This window comes from Typopeltis vanoorti, chromosome 4, assembly GCF_054136105.1.
Source record: "Typopeltis vanoorti isolate ZY-2024b chromosome 4, IOZ_Tvanoo_1.0, whole genome shotgun sequence".
NCBI lineage: Eukaryota > Metazoa > Arthropoda > Arachnida > Uropygi > Thelyphonidae > Typopeltis > Typopeltis vanoorti.
The window spans coordinates 133,307,546-133,331,647 of NC_143552.1; positions in this window are offsets into that span (position 1 = coordinate 133,307,546).

Consider the following 24,102-nt stretch of genomic DNA (forward strand, 5'->3'; position numbering starts at 1 on the left):
TAATATTTATTTCCTCTATTATTTCCTCTATACAAAACTAAAAAACTTCCATGCAATAGCTTTAATATTTATTTCCTCTATACAAAACTAAAAGGTGTTGTTATATTTCAATTAGTTGGAATGATTTAATTTAAATATATTTAATAATGTATATTATTTAGAGTAAATATAATAAAATCATTATATTTAATATATATTAAATCAAATAAAAGGAAAACCCATGCAGATGAACCACGTTTTATTTCTCAATTCCACTAATCTATCGTTAAATATGATACAGTAAGTAACAGAAATGAACTACATACGAATGAAGAAAACATTGATATCACTTATAAATAATAACATTTGTGTGTGTGTGTGTGTGTGTGTGTAAAGGAAACATCTTTTTAGTTCCTAAATTTCTTTATATTTTTCTAGTTTGTTTCTTAGAGAGAGGTTTTTTTTCTTTTCCCTAAATTAACCTTACAATAAGAATTTGATACGTTTATGCATCCCCCCCCCTCCCCACTACTAATAACGACATAAAAATACAAGCTCAATCTATGTAAGCAGAACGATGAATTGCATGCTTACTCGAACGCGCACGTACATACAAGCACGACGTTAACATCGGTATCTTCGAATACTTAATTCGAAGTAGGAGCACGGAAGGCTGGTTTATAAGAAGCTTTAATGAACAGAAATTTCCGCAAGACTTTTCTTCAGGGAAGAAAAGTATATGTGAGGTTGTGACTTGGAAGAAGGAATTTTCTTTTTCTTATACCGGAACATTCGTTTTCCTTACAATGGAGGATAATGAGAGAGAGAGAGAGAGAGAGAGAGAGAGATGTTTACACTTAATGACTTCCTTTACCTATATTTCCTATGCACTGACTGTGGATTTCTTCCAGCTTCTCCTTCCATTGGATGTATCTCGTTTAAGTCATTATCGTATTTCCTTTGCTTTTATAACGGCTAAAGCTCTCTCTCTCTCTCTCTCTCTCTCTCTCTCTCTCTCTCTCTCTCTCTCACACACACACACACATACACGCGCACGCGCCATTCTTTTAATTCAAATATGCTACTTACCTTTATGCATTTGCATATTTGCATTGCTATCACCGTTTTAAGGAATCGTATTCAGTTTCCATCCGGATGCTTCTGTAGCACACACACGGTTGCTTGAAACGTTTTCCAAGAATAATATGCCCATAATATAACCAGTTGGCATGCATGCAGCTAAACTAACCTACTCCGATCTGGATCTATTCTCCCTCTTGGCATCCCACATAGCAAAGGTAACATATTTAGCACACGGGGATAGAGGAAGAGAAAAAGGAAATAGGAAAAAAGAATACCAAATTCCGATGGAACAGGGTGGTGAATCCTTATTCGCGTAGTATCCTATGTCTATATACATACTGAATGTGTTCTTCTAGTCCATTTGTTTTAAGGGGAGAAAAATCTCCACCTCCGTATGAGACCGGATAACTCTAACTCAATATTTAATCGAAAACACCTGATAAAGGTTCCTCATGTCAAGAATGAATTCAAACTCCCGTCTTTCTAACTAAAGGGGTCGTCTAAACCAACTCCGCTATGTAGGCTCATTCATATTCAGATATCTTTAAATAACATTGACATTCTGATTGACTCACTTTTTTTTTGTATAGTATGGCTAACTTCCATTTAAAATTATTTACAGATCCATCTACTGGTAGAATGAGGTACTAAATGAAACCAGAGCACGCAGTGTTCTATCAGTGCTCATGCACAATGACCCAAACAATTCCCGAGTGCATCAATGCGAGTTAACGCAGAATTAAATCCGCCTTGTGTGAAATAATTTTAAGATTCCAACGTAAACAACACCGTACAGCATAATCAATAAACATTGCACGCTATTTACTACTATTTGCGCAACTACTCAGTTGAAATGCTTTTTCTTTTATTCTTTCTCCGAAGTTTGATGTAATTGCTATCTTGTGGTTAAGACTAGCAAGTCTGAAAATTGATCGAATCAATCCAAGTCCGGAGATGAACTAAAAACAGTGCCACGCTTTGAAGATAATCGATAAATTGTAGTAATGTGATAGGATGAGAGCAGGGTGAGATGAGGGTCCAGTGACCTGTACTAGTTGTGCCATTTGAGCCAAGTAACACTTTTCGAAAAACGTTAAGTACATATTGTCTGACGCGTTTGTACAACGAAGAACGGAAGGCTTTTTTTTTCCTGAATGCTTTCGACGCTTTTAGAAATGCATTATGGGAAATTATATTCAAATTATTATTCGCTTAATTTAGGAGAGTCTTTCAAGGAAATTAGAGTGGCAGGTTTTATCTCATTGAGATACAGGTAATTACTGATCCAAATCCACTTTTTGTTTTTTTGCCTTTGGATTTTTATCGTTGTTTAATTATAAAAAAAATATTTGTCTTCAGAGTATACGCTTCAGAGATCTTTACAGATTAAGTGACTCTTAGTACAGTGTGCAAGGTTTGGAAGATGTTAATAAGGCACAATTATAATTACGCATGCGTATCAAAAATGACTCATTGAAAAAAGGAGAGATTAAAGAATTCATTAAAAGATTCGTTTTTTTTATTGAAATATGTTGTTGCTGTATTATTTAAACTATTCTTGTAAGCTACAGTGTTAATTTCATTATTACGTGCAGCATTTAAAACTTACATTGTGATGGAATGTACCTAAAATAGATTCATATATTTCATAACAATAAAAACAGTTGAAGCATTTAACATCTGATGCGAATTATAAATATTTTAAACTTTTTCATTGTTATTAAAATCTATTTCAGCTACATTTCGAAACAATATATGAGTTTGAAATGCTTTTGTTTATTGTTATGAAATGTACAAATCTATTTCAGGTGCATGTCACAACAATATATGATTCGGAAATGCTCTTTTATTGTTATGAAATGTAAAAATTTATGTCAGTGGATTTCACAACAATATATGACTTTGAAATGCTTCTTTATTGTTATGAAACGTACAAATCTCTTTCAGGTGTATTTCACGACAATGTATAACATTGAAATGCTTTTTTACTGTTATGAAATGTACAAATCTATTTCAGGTGCATTTCGACTTAGGAATGCTTCTTTATTGTTATGAAATGTTCAAATCTACTTCAGGTGCATTTCACAACAATATATAACATTGAAATGCTTCTTTATTGTTATGAAATGTACAAAGCTATTTCAAGTACATTTCACAACAATGTGTGAGTTTTAAATGCTGCACCTAATAATGAAATTTACACTATAGTTTACAAGAATTTTTTGAATACGACAACAAAATACATTACAATATTCCTAGTTGCTAACAGTCATTCCAGGCACGTGTTACAATAACTTCAAAAAGCCGAACTGGTCCAAATTGTGAATATTTCAATATTTCACTTCTCTCTTTATCTCCAAAGACACATGAAAGTAGCAATATTTTTACAGATGTCTACGCCGAAGATATCGATTTATGATGATCGGAGAAAGAAAGATAATGAATCAAACCCACGTGCTTTCTAATAACGCCGAACCCCAGCTGAGAAAGAGCTGCATCGTATGTAGTCCACTAAGAAACTACTCCTAATACAGTAAAGCCGCTCATAAGATACAGCTGTAGCCCAACCGGATATGAAAAAGGAAGCCGAGATACGATACATTCTTGTGATATCAGTACAGCTATTGTGGTTTCATTGAATACATACAGAAACCTTTGAACATCTTTTCTATTTTTACCGTATCTTGATAAAGCAAGAGGTAGGCCTGTTTTTTTTTTTTTCCATGTAGTGTCATGAAAATTTCGTTGGCAACATTTAAAGTTTTACGTTAAGGTTGATATTATGTGCATGTTTCAATAAAATCTATTAGATGACTGTTTCAAGAAATATCTGGGCATTTTGCTGCCGAGTATCTTTTATATCATTCTAATAGAATATTTATTGTACATCATGTTGGAGACGAGTGGGTTTAATCTGCAAGTTTGCACTGATCCAGCACGGTATTGGTGAGGAGTAGAAAGTAATTAAGAACATGGGAATTTCGTGTATTATGTCTGTCAATGCGTATATTCTAGGGACTAAGTTTGTTTGTTTGACGAGTGAAAATACCTTGCTGTCTCCATATAAGATAAAGTCGTCGAAAATTCATAGTTCAGGTTCTGTTCTCGGAGAATTACAACGAGACCACCCACAGATTATTATTATTATTATTATTATTATTATTATTATTATTATTATTATTATTATTATTATTATTATTATCGGCCGTTATCCGACCAATTCAGCACACAATAAGTCGTATGCTTCTTGAGAGGATATACTAAGCGACTTAGTGATGCGAAGAGAAAGGATTTGAAACGTCCTGTATTATTTTCATTTTATAAATCCAGTGACTTAGTTTCTTAATAAAGTCATAGCTATTTCATAAATTTGGGAGCCTGAAGTTTAAGTTCGTAGAATTTCCTTTTTTCCCAATAGAGTCTGTCTTTTACATTGGATTGAAAAACAAGTTCTTGAACATGCACACAAATAAAATAAAATAAAGAGCTTGAAACAGCTTCGAGATATTGGAATATAACTAATTATATTCAGCTATAACTAATAACATTCGTTGGCCTGCTTGACCTAGTAGTTAGCGAAACGCTAAACACTTTGAAAGCCGCAATGGTCACCGATGTTTGTGATTTTCTTTTTTTTCTTTCTTTTTTTTTTTTTTCTTGGATGGGAGACAAATTTTGTTGCCCAGTGTTCAGACCACCGCTCCGATAACTGCAGGGTCTAACCGGCAGAATTATGTGAAAAGTAAATCAAGATAAAAAATATATATATATAATTTGTTTTAAAAAATAGAAAAATATCCTTAGCTCACCCATGATGTTAACACGCTATAGGATTTGCAATCTTTCGTCTGTAGGAGTCACATAAAACAAACAGGAGGATACACATCCGGAAGTTACAATCAATCACAAAAGTCTACGCTATGCAGTAACGTTTCGTATATTGACCGTAATACTATGTAGATTTTATTTAATCATTTCTATGGCAGATAATTACAGGAAAGTTTTGCAATCCTTCATTCGGCTAGTCGCTTTCTGGCGGAGGTAAGCAGATTTTTTCTCCAGAAACTCAATTTTTAATCCCGTTATTAAAAAAAATCAACTTCAGAATTCACACTGTTTCAGACATATTTATGACCCACGAGATGGCCCGCAACTCGTGATAGCCTCGAGTTCAATATCAGTGATGACTGAAGGGTGGAGATCAGCTGCCCACCGATGTTCTAAGAGTTAGATAGGAGCTAAAGGAGCTTCGCCTGTTTCCTTTCGGAACAAAGAACGTTAGATAATTTATTTATTGATTATGATTTTCATCGAAGATTTCAAACCACCATCCTCTTGCTTACTGGAGAATTAAAATCTCCTGGAAAAGTTCCATGTTTTTATCTCTGGAATAGGGTTGCCTGATTATCTTATCCCTACTCCTAGTCCACCATCTGTGATAACGTAAAAGAATTGCTAAAAGGAATTATGGAATAATCCGAGAAACGGGTGCACTTCTGTTCATGATGATTCAAACGATTTAAACTGAATTTGAATAAACATTCTAAATATTAAATGTTATCAGAATTGTCCAGTTAAAGTAGCTCCTTCATATGCGCATGGAAAGATAGATAAATCGATGCTAGAAGATGAATAGTTTCTCAAATGAACTTCCCTGATTTTGCACTCTACACCTGAAAAGAAATTTCAACTCGTTAAACATATTCTGTGGTATTTTTTATGTTTTTCTGTTTACTAGCTTCTCATCGGGTTCTCATTAAGTGAAAACTAACTTAGTCCATGTGTCATAGCCAAATATTTCAAATTTAAAAATTTCGAAATTGAATAAAAATTTTATTAGAATACAACCTGACCTGGGTTGTCTTAGCATTGCATTACTGAAGCCATCTATGCTCTCTCTCTCTCTCTCTCTCTCTCTCTCTCTTTCTTCAATGAAAATCACTTAGTTTTTGGAATTCACTTATCATTGTTTGTATTTTCAAATTTAATTCCCTGACATACAACAAACTACATTCCATGACACACAAGACTGTTAAACACTTAGTATGCCATTTGTATTAAATAGTCTGTGATTTTTTCATGATGTATGAGACCATCGCTTTAACTATCGGAAGCCTGCGTCGCTCGAAAAATTAGCACGGATGATCTCAGATGTAGGGTTTCGGGATTTTGTTGTTATTTCGCCAACTGTATCATATACAGTTGGCGAAAACAGAAAGAACAACTACTGAAGATGCCAAAAAAGAAGAGGGCCTTAACAGGAAATCCAGCAAAATGGCCAAACTTGGAGCAGAGGCTTAAGACATGGATTATGGAGCAGCGCCAGAGTCGGATATATGTGTCAACCAAGCTTATTCAATATCAGGCAAAAAGGTGTGCAAGAGAAATGAACATTGTTGATTTCACAGGAAAGGCAAAATGATGCTTCAACTTCATGAGGTTGGCCATAAAAATACGAACCAAGTTAGTCCAGAAAATGCCACCAGCTTATGAGGATAAAATCAAACAGTTTTACTCTTATGTCATAAAACTTCGGAAAAAATATGCTTTTGAACCAAATCAGATTGTAAATATGGATGAGGTGCCTTCTCAATTTTGATGTGCCTTCCAACAGAACTGTTGATATTAAAGGGGCAAAACAGTGGCAATCAAAACAAGCGGTCATGAAAAGACACACTATACTGCTCTCCTTTCACGCTGTGCAGATACTACCAAACTGCTTCCTATGATCATTTTTAAGAGGAAAACGTCTCCTAAAGAGAGCATACCACCTGGTGTTCTTGTCCAAGTTCATGAGAACGGCTGGATGAATGAAGAGTTCATGGCTATTTGGTGTACAAAGATTTGGTCCAGAACACCTGGAGGGCTCTCGAAGAAGAGGCCAGCTGTGCTCGTGTTTGATCAGTTCCGAGCACATTTAACAGAAAAGACAAAAAGGGTTGCAGCGGATTTGCGAACACAGCTAGCAGTTATTCCTGGTGGACTTACAGGTCAGCCACTAGATATTTCTATCAACAAGCCGTTCAAAGCTCTGATAAAAGAAGAATGGAATAAATGGATGCAAAAAGCAGGTAATAACTTGACACCGACAAGAAGAGCGAAAACACCAACCATTACTGAGGTATGCAAATTGGTCATAAACTGATGGAGTCAAGCAAGAGGTGGTTGTGAAGTCCTTCAAGAAATGTGGAATCAGCAATGCCATAGACGGAATTGAGGATGATCTCATATATATAGACAATGACTTAGAAGATAGCAATGATGCAGTAGAGGTTGAAGAAAGTGATATTTCTTGAACTAATAGCGATGAAGAAAATGATATGTCCAGAACTGAGAGTGATGCATAATTTCTTAGCGTGTATCTTAAAAATATTACCTAATTACTAAATATACTTTGAATATTTAAAATAATATCAAATGTGTTCTGTTTTATGTTTAAAATATTGATTTCTTAATTTTGAGTTCGTCTTATACATGGGGGCGTCTTATGCACGGAAACATACCGTATTAGGGTTACCTAGTAATTTTATAAACTTGGTTATTTTAAGTCCTAATCCCAAGTATGCAAACAATTAAGTTTGCGCCTGAAACATAGTTCAAGTCTAAAGATGGTACAACACCAGGGAAACTCATTGTAAAGCTCTAATCACTATTTTTAGTATTTTCCCATAATGTAAAGTACATCTCATCTCACTATCTTACTAAAAGATGTATACTGCAATACATTATGGGTGGGGTCACTACCCAGACCGGTTTCAACCTTTTTTGAGGTCTCCTCAGTGAGTAGCTAGACCCTAAAAATACCAAGGTTTTAATACAGAGCCTTATCAACTTTACCTATAGAAGTTGCTGCAAGGTGTTTTTATTTTTAATAAGAATCTCATCTCTGGAGAAAATAGAGATGTAATTAATTTTTTAACTTGGGAATACTGTATATTAGAGTTACCAAGTAATTTTATAAGCTTGGTTATTTAACTCCTAACCTTGGTATTTAAGGTCTAGCTACTCACTGAGGATACCTCAAAAAAGGTTGAAGCCGGTCTGGGTAGCGACCCCACCCATAATGTATTGCAGTATACATCTTTTAGTGAGATGTGCTTTACATTAAGGGAGAATACTAAGAATAGTGATCAGAGCTTTACCCACCTTTACAATGAGTTGCCCTGGTGTTGTACCATCTTTAGACTTGAACTATGTTTCGTTAAAAAATAATTATATATATATATATATTCAAAATTTTAAGCAACATTAAACTTCCTAAAATCTCATAATTAGGAGGACTCAACCAATATAAGAAAGGACAAGAATTGAATGGATGGATGGATAATACATTTAGTAGATTTATTTACGCATTTTTAAGGTGAATTCATCTTAAAAAATAGACTGAGCTCAGTGTTATGCTTAGAACAAAGTAGGTGATGATGATTTGTTTTTTGCACGTAGCGTGTATTCTGTAAATCGTCTTGTCTCTTTACAGATATGAAAAGCAATATTTTCTATCTATTTAACCTCAGACTGACTGACTTAACATTTGAATTCCGTCAATTCAATTCCCAAAGTCATCAAGAGATATACGGATCTACTGGCGTCGAAATTTATGCATTCCTTTCTTGTCTTCCCTCCCCCTCCCCAATTCATAACAAATCATCGTGTTTATTTACCTGTAACATAAAACTTGATTTACTGCAAATAGGATATTTTTCTCTGCCTTACAAGATCGCTCCAATAAATGTTTTTCCTGATCTTTTTTAGTAACGAAAACAACCGAGTTTAGAGACGCTGACAAATTTCGGAAACCCAATATAAACCGTTTTTGGTAGTCCCAGTGAAATTACATAAAAGCGCATCTGGTTAAGATAAAGCCAGACGAAGAGAGAGAGAGAGAGAGAGAGAGAGAGAGAGAGAGAGAGAGAGAGAGAGAGAGAGAGAGAGAGATGAGAAAATAGAAATTTATCACAGTTACGAAGCAAACCTTTAACAGGGAACAGAGAAATTGATCACATGTTTATATTCGGGAAAGCCTGAAAAAACGTATGACTGCGACTTCATTTAAATCAATAAAATCCGTAAAGACAAACTCTCTGGCAACAGATAAAAAAATGCCCGCAGACTTCGTCTAATGTATGCAAATTACTTTCTCATTCCAACGGGGAATTTTTTCTTTCTTTTTATGGAAAGCGAGAAAGACATATGATATTTCCTGATCGCAGGAATTACATTAGATCTGCTAAGATGAACACACTCGGATATCTTTGAAATTGGACTTTCTTTGCTGACTGGAGTTGGGTTTCTTTTAAGAAAAGTTCCAGTTTTTGTTGTAATTTCTAATGCTACTGATTTCATAAAACGAACAGATAGCGAATAAATATTGTTTAGTTGAAATCGATGTTATCTCTGTTTAAGTTATTTTGTATACAACAGCGATGACCCGCAGGTATGATCCTTGTGATTCTATCTAGACAGTGGAAATTGGGATATTTTTTCGGAAGTATTTCTATATTATTTTATTTAAATTTTAATACTTTTGAAGGGAATAGATGGGTGAAGCAAGAATGCTTTTCACATTTCCCTTTATCTGTAGAAGAAAATGTATCGATGGGGTGTTTTTCAGATATAAGCTCTGGTCTTGGTGGGGTAACAGCAATAACCGAGTCTCAGTTAAAACTTCATTGACCATCCATTACCCTCCCCAAATTTTAATGCTTAGTCTTTACAAGGACTGGCTTAAAGGGGCGAAGCAAGAATGCCTTCATCTTCCCCGTTATCTGTAGAGGACAGTGTAAGGATAAGGTGTTATTGAGCTATATAAATAAAGATCATGGCAGGAGGGTAACAGCAATAACCGAGCCTCAGTTAAAACTTCATTGATTCCATTACCCTTCCCAAATTTTAATGCTTAGTCCTTATAAGGACTGGCTTAAAGGGGCGAAGCAAGAATGCTTTTCATCTTCCCCGTTATCTGTAGAGGAGTGTAAGGATAAAGTGTTATTGAGCTATATAAATAAAGCTCTGATCATGGCAGGAGGGTAACAGCAATAGCCTAGCCTCAGCTAGAACTTCATTGGCTACAGCATTGCCATCCATTACCCTCCCTGGGTACCCATTTTAGTCGCCTCGCACGACATGCATGAGCTACATTGGGGCTATTCTTATCCCGGCCACCACACGGAGGCAACGTTAATGCTTATATAGTCCTTATAAGGACTGGCTTAAAGGGGAGAAGCAAGAATGCTTTTCATATTCCCCGTTATCTGTAGAGGGCAGTGTAGGGATAAGGTGTTATTGCTATTAAAGCTCTGATCATGGGAAGAGGATAACAGCAATAGCCGAGCCTCAGTTAGAACTTCATTGGCTACAGCATTTCCATCCATTACCCTCCAAGGGTATTGGATTGAATTTCATTCAATCCAATACCCTTGGAGGGTAATGGATGATAGAAACAATCTCTGATTCTATCTCTCTCCTCAAATTTTAAATTTTAATGCTGTTTGTTGAACATAAATTTAGGTTCGTATTATAGAAAGAAACATTGGGCGTGAAAGGTATTCTTCTCTTAATAAAAAGAAAACCTAAACTTGCTAATATTATATTTAACAGCTCTTTACATCTTTAATTTTCCCTACCGTTTCTTAATAGCAATATCTTATTTTTTGAAATATTGATTTGTTTAATGGTCTACCACAGAATTTCAAAAAGTATGAGACACGCTTCCCCAAGGGTATGTACAAGAAAAGTCATTAGACGTACGACGCACTTTTTAAAATTTTGATTACTTTTTTTCTCTCTTTCATATTTTTGTGGCCATATTGTCGCAGATGTTAGGTGTATTCTATAATTAATTTTTTAGTAACTAAAAAATCTAAAGGGAATTTCAATTAAACGTATCTCTTGACACGTATCGACTGATATCCGTTGGGGCAACGTCTGGTTGGTGGCACGATCGCATTCCAACCTTGTGTGTGTGTACTTGGTTCGACCTGTTTGCATTAATAGTTTAAATTCAAATAGAGAGAGAGAGAGAGAGAGAGAGATTCATAATTTATTATAAATAAATAAGAAGTTAATAAGACATTCTTCACATAGTTGACGACTCACCCATTCTGTATCAGTTCCCAGCAAAGAGGAGCGATGAATCCTTTTTAAGATCACTGCATTTGTTAGTTGAATTCCTTCATTAATTCATCGAGTAACAAATGCTGAATCTCCGTTAACTTCAAAGAGCAATTAGTACTGGTATCATAGAAAAGATGACGATTTCGCTTTGCAGAAGACATGGACTCGTCAAACTGAAACTGAAACATCCAACCAGCGATGGTGCCACTTTAAAATCTCTGCTAAAGAACCAAGAAACATGAATGCGTTTGCTGTTTAGTTTAACATGTTTTACCATGAAGCTATTCTAGATTTATTATTACCACAGAGCACCAGTCAGTGCGGAGTGTCTTTCACTTGTTTTCAACTTAAACTCTCCATTAGAACTGGAGATTTTTTTGGGAGGGAGGGGATATTCGATTCATTATGCTGCATCTAAATGCACAAAGTCATGCGATGATATCTATTATGCGAATTTTGAACTGATAAAAACAGGAAAAACACTGTAGCATCGACTCTTTTCTCTTCTGTACCTTCAACTTCCTCATTAAACGAGAATTTTCTCTTACCAAAAATGTTGGGCATAAATTAAATGGTGCTGGAACACATTTCCTGGTTTGGATTAAATTCTTTTCTGGAGTATAACAAGATGCTCTAATCCAGACATTATTGTAGAATGTCATATTGACATTATGTGATTCTTATTCTGTATTATTTCATACTTCTTTGTCAGTATGAACAGAATGAATGAAGGGGCCAAATTAACGAACACAGTTCTATTGGCATCTAATATATCACCTTTGGGAAGAGAAAGAAAGAAAGAAAATGTTACACAAAGAGAACAGCTTCGAATTCATTGCAAATATTTAAATACAATTTACATGGAAGCATAGGTCTCAATACAGCGGAGAGAGAGAAAGCGAAACTTATTATGGTTCAAACAATGCATTTAGGTCTGTATATATACATGAAAAATCTTTGAAATAATAAGATTTCTATAATCTTATTATTTCAATAATTTCAATTATTTCTATAATAATGCTTTTAAAATTGTAATGTTTATTTAACGTTTTTGGATTATTTGGAAAATGAAGAAAATGAAGACACCTTATATTTACTTCAGGACCTTATTGCTAATAAAGAAATTACCAATTGAATACCAATCTTGAAGGATTAAATATACCGTGAGATGCGGTGATTAATACCCTTGGAGGGTAATGGATGGCAATACTGTAGCCAATAAAGTACTAACTGCGGCTTGGATATTGCTGTTACCCTCCATGAGCAGAGCTTTAATAGCTCAATAACACCTTATCCTTACACTGTCCTCTATTGATAATGGGGAAGATGAAAAGCATTATTGCTTCGTCCCTTTAAGACAGTCCTTATAAGGAAGACCAATCTTGGAATTGCACACTCAAATGAAGAAAAAGTAGAAGCCCTAATTGACAATCTGGAAAATCAATGCAGCCCATCTTATGTAAACTTAAATATCAATCTCATTTACAAAGTTCATCGTAAAGTTAGAAAAGCATTAAAACAGCCTAAGGATGATTCAGAAACCATTATCCCCACATCTCCAACAGAAATAAAAAAATATTATTTCCCATCTGAAGAACAAAAAGGTTCCCGGCTCCGACGGCATTACCAATAGAATAATAAAGATACTCCCACGGAAAGCCATAATTTATCTAGTTAATATTACCAATTCCATTTTAAGATTCCAGTACGTTCCCACAGATTGGAAAATCGCTGACATTATACCTCTGAAAAATCCTGGTAATAACCTACATCTTCCCCAAAGCTACAGGCCCATCAGTCTTTTTTCCTGTCTTGGCAAAGTAACAGAAAAGGTCATCCTATCAAGACTACAATCAGCAGTGGACCAACAGAAAATAATCCCAAATGAGTAATTTGGGTTTCGCAAAGCTCACAACACAGTGCAACAAATTCACCGACTAATAGAACATATTACCCGTGGTTTTAACTGGCACCTTCACGCTGCTGCTGTATTTTTGGATGTTGCCAAGGCCTTTGATAAGGTCTGGCATCAAGGCCTTATCTTCAAACTAATTGAAAACAATATCCCAATTAAACTAGTGAAACTCATATACTCATATATTAGTGAAAGATACATGCAAGTAAAACTCAACGGAATTGTGTCATCAAGGCGCAAAATCCTGGCTGGAGTACCTCAGGGTTCTCTTCTGGCCCCAACACTTTTCACAACTTACATGGCAGATATTCCTCTCAATTAAAGAACAACCATTACGGCCCTTTATGCCGACGACACCGCTATTCTAGCAAGATCGCTCAGCCCTCGCCTAGCAATCACCAGACTCCAAGGAAGTATCAATGAGCTAGCAAACTGGTTTACCAACTGGAGGATTCAAGTGAACCCCCCTTAAGCTCAGCCATGCTGTTTTCTAGGAGAAAGGTCTGCATTAAAGAAGACATCCTGCTCTCTGGTCATAAGATCCCATGGCAATCAGAGACCAAATATCTTGGGGGTATTAATGGATAAGAAACTCCTTTTTAACAAGCACATCAATCTCATTGGCTCCAAATCTTCCAAAGTAATAGCACAGCTCTACTCATTAATCAACCGCAAGAGCAAATTGAACCTACATAATAAATTGCTTCTTTACCGGATGGTAATACGTCCAGTCATTCCCTACGCCTCACCAGCATTGAGTCACACTTCGAGATCAAACATTTTAAAATTGCAGAGAATCCAAAACAAATGCCTTAGGATGATCCTGGTGCACCATGGTTCATCAGAAATTCACAGATTCACCGAGAAACCGGCACTCCATACACCTCCTCCCTTCTTCGTGATCTTGCAGAAAAATTCTTCGTGAAGTCAAGTTCACATTCAAACCCGCTGATTGTACAAGCTGTCATTTCAATTACAATGAAACTGATTACTACACACACGAAAGACCGAAGGCTATTCTTCTCTCAACTGATCATAGCTAACACAACTTCCCCCAGAGGGGGAACTTAATTGCTCACAAATCTCCCTTTCCCAAACAATTCTCATTACAGATAAAGGGAATATGAAAAGCACTGTTGCTTCACCCATCCTGTCAGTAACGTTAATGGTAAGATGGTCACAAGTAGGTATGAAATTACCGATTAATTTTCAGCCTTGAGCAATAAGATAATATTAGCCGGTTATCCGGTAGTTCATAGACTTCCAATTCCTTTTCCGGTATTAGCGAGCGTAACGAAGATGATATGTTTGTTTCATTCTTTAAATGATTTACTTTATTTGCATTTCATGTCAAATGTTTGAAGTTAGAATTAGGTTACTTTCACTTCACAAGTTGTTATTGCTCGTGTTAATGTTACTTTAGAAGTAACTCTTGACTGTACTGGTGTAAGTCAGTCTGTATGGATGATTTTCTTTACTTGGAAAGACTAATGTGCGAATCCAGTCTAGGACGGGAAGAACCTTTGAAGGACACTTCAACTGAAGGTGGGTTAGTCTCATAAGAAGGTGACAGGAATTTCCCACCACGAAATTAGGAATTTTCATCCCTACCAAACGGACAATAAGAACAGCAATTAATACACACATTAGATATGATTCATCTATTCCACCTTGGTAGATATTAGGCATTATCACCATAATTACATGCACAGAATTGTATTTTCTTCAGTTATAATTACAACGATTTACGCCGATTGATAAAAATATAATATCGTTAGCAATGCTATTCAAGGAGATACTACTATTAACTTAAAGGAAAGCGTATATCAAATAGATATTCCTTATCCAAGCACCAGTGGTTGTAATTCGAGCTTCTTGGCAGAGCACTGAATCTTTTATTTCTATGTTAAGAACTGACTAGAGTAACTGGGAACGGACTGAAAACAAAAATACGTATTGAATCTACAAAATATAACCTTACAATGAGTCAAGTAGTCTTGTTTCAGTCACACTCATTCCTTGTTTCAACCGGCATTAACTGGATGATTCTTCTCATATTTCTAGCGTTTTATCTCCTATTAACATTCGAGATTATTGCTTGGGGGATCTCTTCTCCATTTTAATCGTCATGCCATTACTGGATTGTGTGATCTTTTATTTGAATGCTTGGGACAACTTTATCATTCATTGACGAAGGAACTTTGATACTAAATGCCATCATCCTCGTACTCCTTCTTTATTTGCATCAATTTTTCCTATTTCTTACATGATTTATGATCGCTTCCTCATTCATCAAAGATAAAAAAAAACGGAGTTAGCTACAGATTATATTGCTTCCTTAGTATAGAAAGGTAAGCCAAAATATCACGGGCTATCATCCCTCATTTAATTTCCTTCATTTTCCTCATCAACAGTATAATTCCTTCCTAAATTACACTTCCCGAAAATAGAGTATATTCTCGGATAATGTCGCAAAACCTATTAACATCTAAACTCTGTACCGTGAATGAGTAGACAGCGATGAGCATATGTGAATCGCACAGATCATGTTCTTTCTCTCTCTCTTTGTTTCTTTCTATCTTTTGCATATAATTGCTACCTCTTCTATCTTCATCTCTTTTACGTTTGCGTTCGAACAGATAATTGCTAACTAAATACTTTGTGGCTAATCAAGGGTGACGATTGCAGTTCGAATAACGCATAAAAAAGATTCCGGACACAAGTAATTAAGATGAATTAACGATATTTAATGAAGGAAACTTTTCCATAGGGAGCAAACGCAATTAAAATCGTTCTGCATTTCATTCATCGTTTTAAAAGTTCATCGAAAGCATTTTTTGGAGCTGCTGAAAACCCATTTAATAAGCAATGTTATTTGAGAAATGGAACGAAGCCACTCAAAACGGTTTTGTTTGGGAAATATTAAAATAAAAGCGATGAGTTAATCGAGGGGTTCTTTTCAATGTAGTTGTGAGCAGTTTTTTGAAATGATTTGATGTGAGAACGTTCACTGGAGAGATTCAGATTCCGATTCCGATTCAGATTTATTGATAGATCCTCCATTGCTTAGTCAATTTTGAAGATTCCCATTGGTTGGAAAAAAATACGGGTTCGAATCCCACCTAGAATGCGAAGAAACTTTGTAAAGGTTTTTGACCTGAAGATGAGTTAGCTGGTCTCAGGAAAGGTCGCAGTTAGCCAGTGGAGTGGAAGGTTTTCCTCCCGGAAACTTGGTTTTTCATTCCACAATCAAACTAACCGGCCAGGAGAACACACGTAATTTATATATGATGTATACCTATAGACAAGGCTAAATCACTTTATCCTAAAATTATGGTTTTACGAAATCCAAAGAAAGACTGAAGATCGAGAGTGCTTAAAGGCTTGTTAGAACTACAGATGTTGATGAAGTACGTTGACCTGATACTTCGATGGATGAACAGTTTTACCATTGATCATTACGTGAAGAAGGTTCAAATTCCACTCTGATTGGAAAACACAATTAGGCTTCTCCCTATTTTCGTCAAACTCGGGTAAGTTTACTAGTTTTGCTACTGCTGTTATTCATTCGCAGTTTTAGTTTTTCCTGCAACACACACACACACACACACACACACACACACACACACACACACACACACACACACACACACACACACACACACACACACACACACACACACACACACACACACACACACACACACACACACACACACACACACACACACATCAGACTGAGAATAGATGCGTAGTTCAAACCTTTAAACCTTTAACAAACTATAGCCTCAAGGATTAGATCTAAGCTCTCATTTCCCATGGAGATAATTTTAAATTACTCCAGTAAAATAGCTACTCGCAAATACAAATAATTTCAACTCAGGTTACTTTAGAATGTAGCATAACTAGTTGTGGTTTCCTTGAAAAATACTTCAGCGTAAACTAAAGCTATGAGACTAGTATTTTATGTCTATTAATCAACGGATGATCTCTATGGTGCTGGAAAAAAAATCTTCTCGGTTATAAGATGATGCTAGATTACCTTTGACCTTTGGAAATATTTTAATTTTATTTTCTGTTGGTAGACGCAAAATAAAAATAAATAAATATGAAAAAGTATTTAAAATTGAATATTCATTTAATTATTTATAATTAAATGAATATGTTTTATTAAAGAAAATAAAACTTTTAAAAAAATAATCAAATGAAAAAACAAAACTTAAAAAAAAACAATCAAATAAAAAATAAAAAGTTATTTAAAATAATAAAAGTAATAAAAATTTAATAATAGATATTTAAATGAAATACAAAAATAAATAGAATACCAAAATTATATTAAAGAATTACACCCATAAATGAATTCTATGATTTATTTATTAATTAAAGAGAATCGTTTAGGTATTCATTGGTTACCCATTACGTGTGATGGCCGGGATATGAATATGAATAGTCCCACTGTAGCCGATTAGCCGATGCATGTCGTACGAGGCGACTAAAATGGGTACCCAGGGAGGGTAGTGGATAGCAATGCTGTAACCAATGAAGGTTTAATTGAGGCTCGGCTATTGCTGCTACCCTCCTGCCATGATTAGAACTTATAGCTCAATAACACCTTATCCCTACATTGTCCTCTACAGATAACGGGGAAGATAAAAAGCATTGGTTCACCCATCTAGCCAAAAAAAAAAAAAAAAAATGGAATGTTAAATCTGATATCTAGTAAAAAAAACACAATAAAATACGCATTTCACCGAATTTGCATTTTTTATAAATTTAAAATAACATGGAGTATTTATTTATAACATTTCGTATAAATAAAACTAACATGACGGTATTTTCATCAAATTCATTATTTTCTATTTTACTGAAATCTTTTATTTGAATATCTTCTTCCATAAGTCATTCTAGACGACTAATTCAGAATAAAATTCATTTTTATTACCAAAATTAGATCTAAGCAAGTGGGAATGTAACGTAGGTCAAATAGTGAAGAATAATTAAACGTCAGGCAAGTCTATGGTACAGGAATTTATACAGCAACTCGGTCTGATAAGAGCTGTGTGCATGTATATTCATGGAGGTCATCACTCTTTGTGGTGCTTGTGGACAGATACAAGGACCTTCCAACATACTGACAACTATGATAGAGTTTGAGGCTATTTTTAACGCAGCTGACCATATTATTACGTTTACCCAGCGCTGGGACCATTTAACTTAGCTGAGTGCAAACACTCCAAACTGTTATCACCCTTCATGAATTACAGGGAAAGTATTTTAAGTTGATTAACTACAATGAAAATGGCTTCGAAATAGATTGAAATTCATCGTGACAATGAAAATGTAATTTAATACTTCAGTAATGAGAAAATGTATTATATGAGCTTCTAACCTGCGGTATATTTCTGTAGGTCAGAATATTAGGCTTAGCTGTTTACTGTTTGTTGAATAAATCCTAAATGATTCTTAGCCTCGTCTTTTACGAAATTTTACTTTTAAATATATTTCGAAAAAAATATTTAAAAGCAAATATTTCATTCGTTGTTAATATGAATTCTCTCTGTAATTTATTTATGAATTACTTTTTACAAAATGCAAATAAAAACAAGATAAACAACTAAAAAAAACAAATGAATATGAATAAAATATATATGACGCAATTAGTTATTTCCACACCAGAGGGCACTGCTAAGTAAATGATGTGTAATTTCGTTCTGAGCTTGTGTACGTCTGCCAAATTTCTACAGAAAATTAATTATTTAACAGATACATTACATTTTTAAGGTATTGCGATTAATGACGGTAGAGGGCTCTACTGGTATTCTATTATTTAGAAAAAAAAAACTCCATCGAAAGTAACGTCGTTTTTTTAAGTATTTTATTCTCGTAATTGAAAGGAGTAAATCTTTTATAATTTTTTGCCTTACTGACAGGTCTTTTTCTTCTTTGATGCAAGGAGTATTTCGGCGCTATTCCGCTAGTTAATCTGTCGTAGGCATTGACCGAAACATTTGACATTACAGTTCTGCTCAGAGCGCAGTCAGCTGTCATCAGTGACCTCTAATGGCTGATGCAGCTAGCTGTGCGTGACCGCGCGCATTCTGCAAGGAACACACGTGGAGAGAAAAGTTCCTACTGTGTGCCGCTGTGCCGCTTGCTCTTACCGAAATCCGAGATGTCGATCTAATGTGAATTCACGGTCTGCAGGAGGACCAGGTGTCGATATTTGCTGTTCTCAGAGGAAAAGAACCTCACGCCAGCAAATGGTGTCAGTTAGGTAGAGAAAAACCTTCCACCACAGTAAATAGCTTTTGCGGGAAGAACCGGGAAATGGTTGAATGCGATGATGATATTTAAAGATAATGAAAACAACCCTATGCAGAAAAAGAAAAAATATCCATTATTACGATAATAAATCGTTATAATTTTTAATATGATAATAGTTTATTTTAAATTTAATTTATCGTTTTTATAAGCAACGAATATGTTTCAATTGTAGGCTTAAATTATTCGATCTATGATACAGACAAGCAGGACTTCTTTCCAGAAAAAACGTACGGTTTTTTTTTTTTTTTATATCTCGTAACCCAAATTTCTGGTTTATTTAACATGACATCATTGGCATGAGTTTCTAAAACTCATGTCAAACTGCATCGTTCAGTTCCAGTTGCACGTAATAGCAAGCCAATTTTTGAGGAGGTTAATGTCGTCATTAATGACGTCACATTTCACCAATGCGACTGCATTAATTAGATCACTTGAGTTTCCGATGTTGATGTCAGCATTAGAGAACAGAGATTAACAGCGCCAATCAACATTTTTTACAAATAATTTTTGCCATCAAACTATTTTATAAATTTCTTATAACGTATATAATAGAAAAATTAACCGTTTTTCCTTATTGTTAAATCATATAAATAAATTAATTAATTAATACTAATTTTGTTAATACTGTGAGCTGGTAGTTAATACTATATTTCTCTATCGAAACCATATGCTTGGGAAAGGGGTGTCCTGGGTTCGATTCCCGTCGCTGACGTGAAGAGCTTAGAATCTTTCTTAGGCATAGCCAAGTTAGCCGGTCTTGGGACTGCAGGGTTTTTCTCCCCATTTTATTTGGGGTTTTTCATCCCACAAAGCAGACAAACCGGCCTTGAGAACTCAACGCTTCTTCAGACATAGGATACACCGGGAAGCATAGGGGCTAACCATCTTATCCTTGTGTACGGTTGCAGTTAAATGAATAGAAAACCCTCGACACCGTATACTCCGCTTCCGAAAGATCAGACATGAAAACATCGCTTTTCAAGTCCTTTCTAATATCACGAACTGTATCAAATTTTTCTTAGTAATAGCATCTTGTTTGATAACAACCTGGTCAAACTTTCAAAGGTTAGTTTATTTAAAAATAAGAGTGCTTGAACAGGTTTAAGGACATTTTATCACCGATGAAAGTTCTGAGCGCTAAAGTACATTTTAGTGCAGTTCATAAACTAAAGAATAATCGGAAAATTCTACTCTAAAGATCAAACACGGAATTTGTTCACTCCACTTCAGGCCTTCACTACACCAGGTAATGATCTCACACATCGAATGACGAAATTCATCTCGCATCTAAAGCTATTCACAAACATCCATGTTCACGATAGGACTAGAACCCATAATATTCAACAGAGAACGTAGACGTCATCTATTCGGACAACCAGATCGATTCTTACAATACAGCAGATTTTTAAGAGTCTACTTCAAGGGTTTAAATTTAGACCTTCATTTCAATCTCCTTCTAAATTAGTTTAAATATATCAAAGAAATAATGAATATATAAATAACTGAGATTATTCAACGATTTTAATTTCAGAACGATAGGATTTGTTATAAGTCATTATATATTAAATCAAATTATGAGAGATGATATCCATTGGTTAGAGAGCCTTCAAATCAATCAACACTCACAATCTTAACAGAGAAGAATAACGAATTTCTCATGATCTCCCACCAAACACTCGAATCTGTCCTTCTGAACAGGTGTGATCTCGGGGTAGCCTAGATCATCTATCCCTAAATCTGCTTCTAGGAAATTGAATCAAGCCCTTTTCTGGATAATCCACTACATTATTATTTTAAAACCAAGTGCTTTCACCAAAGGTTCTGCAAGGGTGGTGATTATTATCTTGTTTAAACGAATATCCCTCTATAGAACTGAAGTATGACCTTTTTAGGCTATTCTATTTGCGAGTACGTACTCTTTCATAATGATCTATTAAAATTGTGCATACTCCATTAGCTGAGCTTATTGTTTGTATATCAGTTGCCACACACACACACACACACACACACACACACACACACACACACACACACACACACACACACACACACACACACACACACACACACACACACACACACACACACAATTTATTCAATACATTTTATCACCAAACAGTCTCCAAAGAATTTTAAGAATCTAAACGTCTGGAGAGAAAATTACCTGTCACAACATAATATTATTTTATCTTCTGAAACCACATCAGTCTTGAGAGTTTACTTTGAGTGACACCACATCTATATGTCACTTACCGGTATACGATGAAAAAGAGCCTCTCACTTCATCTTCTGCTCACTAGCCATTTACTTTCAAGTGACGAAGGTTCTCTAAATGGCCAGGATGTCACAAAGAAATATATCAAACGAAATATTCGGAAGTTCTGTTATTCATTTTAGTATAAGATCCATATAACTAGCATTCATAAGTATATAACTACGTCCAACTGGTACGGTGCATTTCTTGCAGCTCCATCTGTCGTCAGGAAAAGAAACTAAACTTTTTAATATTCACAAATGTCTTGATTTACTTTCACTGTTTGTCGCCGAACAGTCTCTTTTTTTTTTTTTTTTTCATTTAATAAATGATTGCTTAGATTCGATCACGAAATCAAAGAAGAAAAAACAAGATTCGTATTTCATTGGCTGAATGTCGTACCGTCTAGAACACTGTGGTTCAAGTGGGACATCTCGCTGAAGAACTATGATCGAACGAGTTGTCTACCCTTATCACACACACTCCTTGTTTGGTTGATGAGTTAAGGAGATTACGCGTTCTTTTGTTTGTACTCTGTTCTCTAGAGGGAAAAATGCTTCGGAGTCTACTACCAATGCGACTTGCCTTCTCGATCAATACCGTTCACCGATTCGACAGATTGCTTCTGCCGAAGATAAGTTTCAATGGCTTGCGCTTTATTGAATGTTTCACTTAGTCTTTTCGCTGAGAGCAGAAAATTTGAATAGTTGAGCGTAAAACACACCGGTTGGTGCGAATTCTTCGAGCTGAAAGAGTACTGGTTATCAATATCCGAATTTATATGTGAAAAAAATGAATAGAAAACGTCACACGGATATCTGTATGCATTACAGTAATAATATCTTATTATGATAAAGTACCCGAAGACAATATCGATGTTATTTACATTGATATCACATGACTGTTTTATCGCCTTAAATAACATATATCTACGGTTCTATAAAAAAAGTAAAAGAGTAAGGTTATTGGCGTATATTATTTTTCCGCGCATGCGCACTTCTAATCACATATCACATGACTGATGTATATTTTGATTACATAAGTTATTAGAATAGCATCAAAATAACAATAAATAACAGTAATAGCAATTTTTTTTTCTAAGCATTATTATTTATTTTGATATAAAATAAAACAATATAATATAATATTCAATTTTTTCTTTATATTCATATATTTATTCAAAATATTGAAACAACACCTTTTTATTTTAATACATAAAATTAATATAAGAATTGAGCTTGGTACTATATTCAATTCAAAGGGGAGATGAGTAGTGAGAGGCGATGATTGGAGGGTAATGGATGGCAATGCTGTAGCCAGTGAAGTTCTTACTGAGGCTCGGCTATTGCTGTTACCCTCCTGCCATGACATGATCAGAGCTTTAATAGCTCAATAATACATTATCCCTACATTGCTGTTACCCTCCTGCCATGACATGAAAGATGCTTTAATAGCTCAATAATACATTATCCCTACACTGTCCTAATAAGGACTATTCAACGAGAGGATGAATGACAGTGTTCTTACCGCTTAATTATGCCTCAACACACAGCTACCACCGCCGATGATCTTGATTGAGTTTTGGGCGATTATCAGAGTGATTGGTGCTATGCTATACATTAGTAGTGATTGATTGAAGATTCATCTGATTACTGATAGTGGAACACAAGGTAAGACTTTGATTTTTGATGCAATTTAATTGCTATTGCTTCGCGTATTTAGCCAACGCTTGGTATTGCTGACAGTCCTCTGCAGCTGCGGGATTTTCTACAGAATTTCTGCTGGCAGATCTCTAGACCTGCGGGATTTCTACTTGCGCTCACACGCAATTAAATCGATATGAGCGTGCCCAACCTATACGCCGTCACTGATTTGCTCGATAAAGAGCCGGCTCTTATACTTATTAATAAACTTCAAAAGAAGTTCAAGCTGAAATGGCCTACTAGCATGATCGACCCCGACATCATTATCGAGTCACTCGACAAAGGGCTAGAACTCACGTTTGTTAAAAAAACTTGATGATGAGGAAAATGAAGACTCTCCTCAAATGGAGGAAAAACTCAATCTAGTTGTCTCTGCCTCTAATCCTTCTGATCAAGGAGAGATCCACGCTCGTAAGAAGCGAAAAATTCTCGCTGATGAGACAACAAATGATGCTGGTATGGATAAAGACGCTCCAAATTTCAGACCCCCTTTGCCTCCCCCAATGAAAAGGTGCCACTGATTATCCTAAGCGAAAAGCAGAGATGGGCAATACTAAGAACCGTCATGGCTAACTTAAAAATAAGTTATAGATCGGCTAAAAATGTAGATGAGGGCATACAAATTCAGCCCGCCACGGTGACTGATTGTAGAAATCTTACAAAGGAGCTGGACGCAAGAGGAACATAATATCATACATTTTCACTTGCCTCCGAAAAAAATCTGAAAGTGG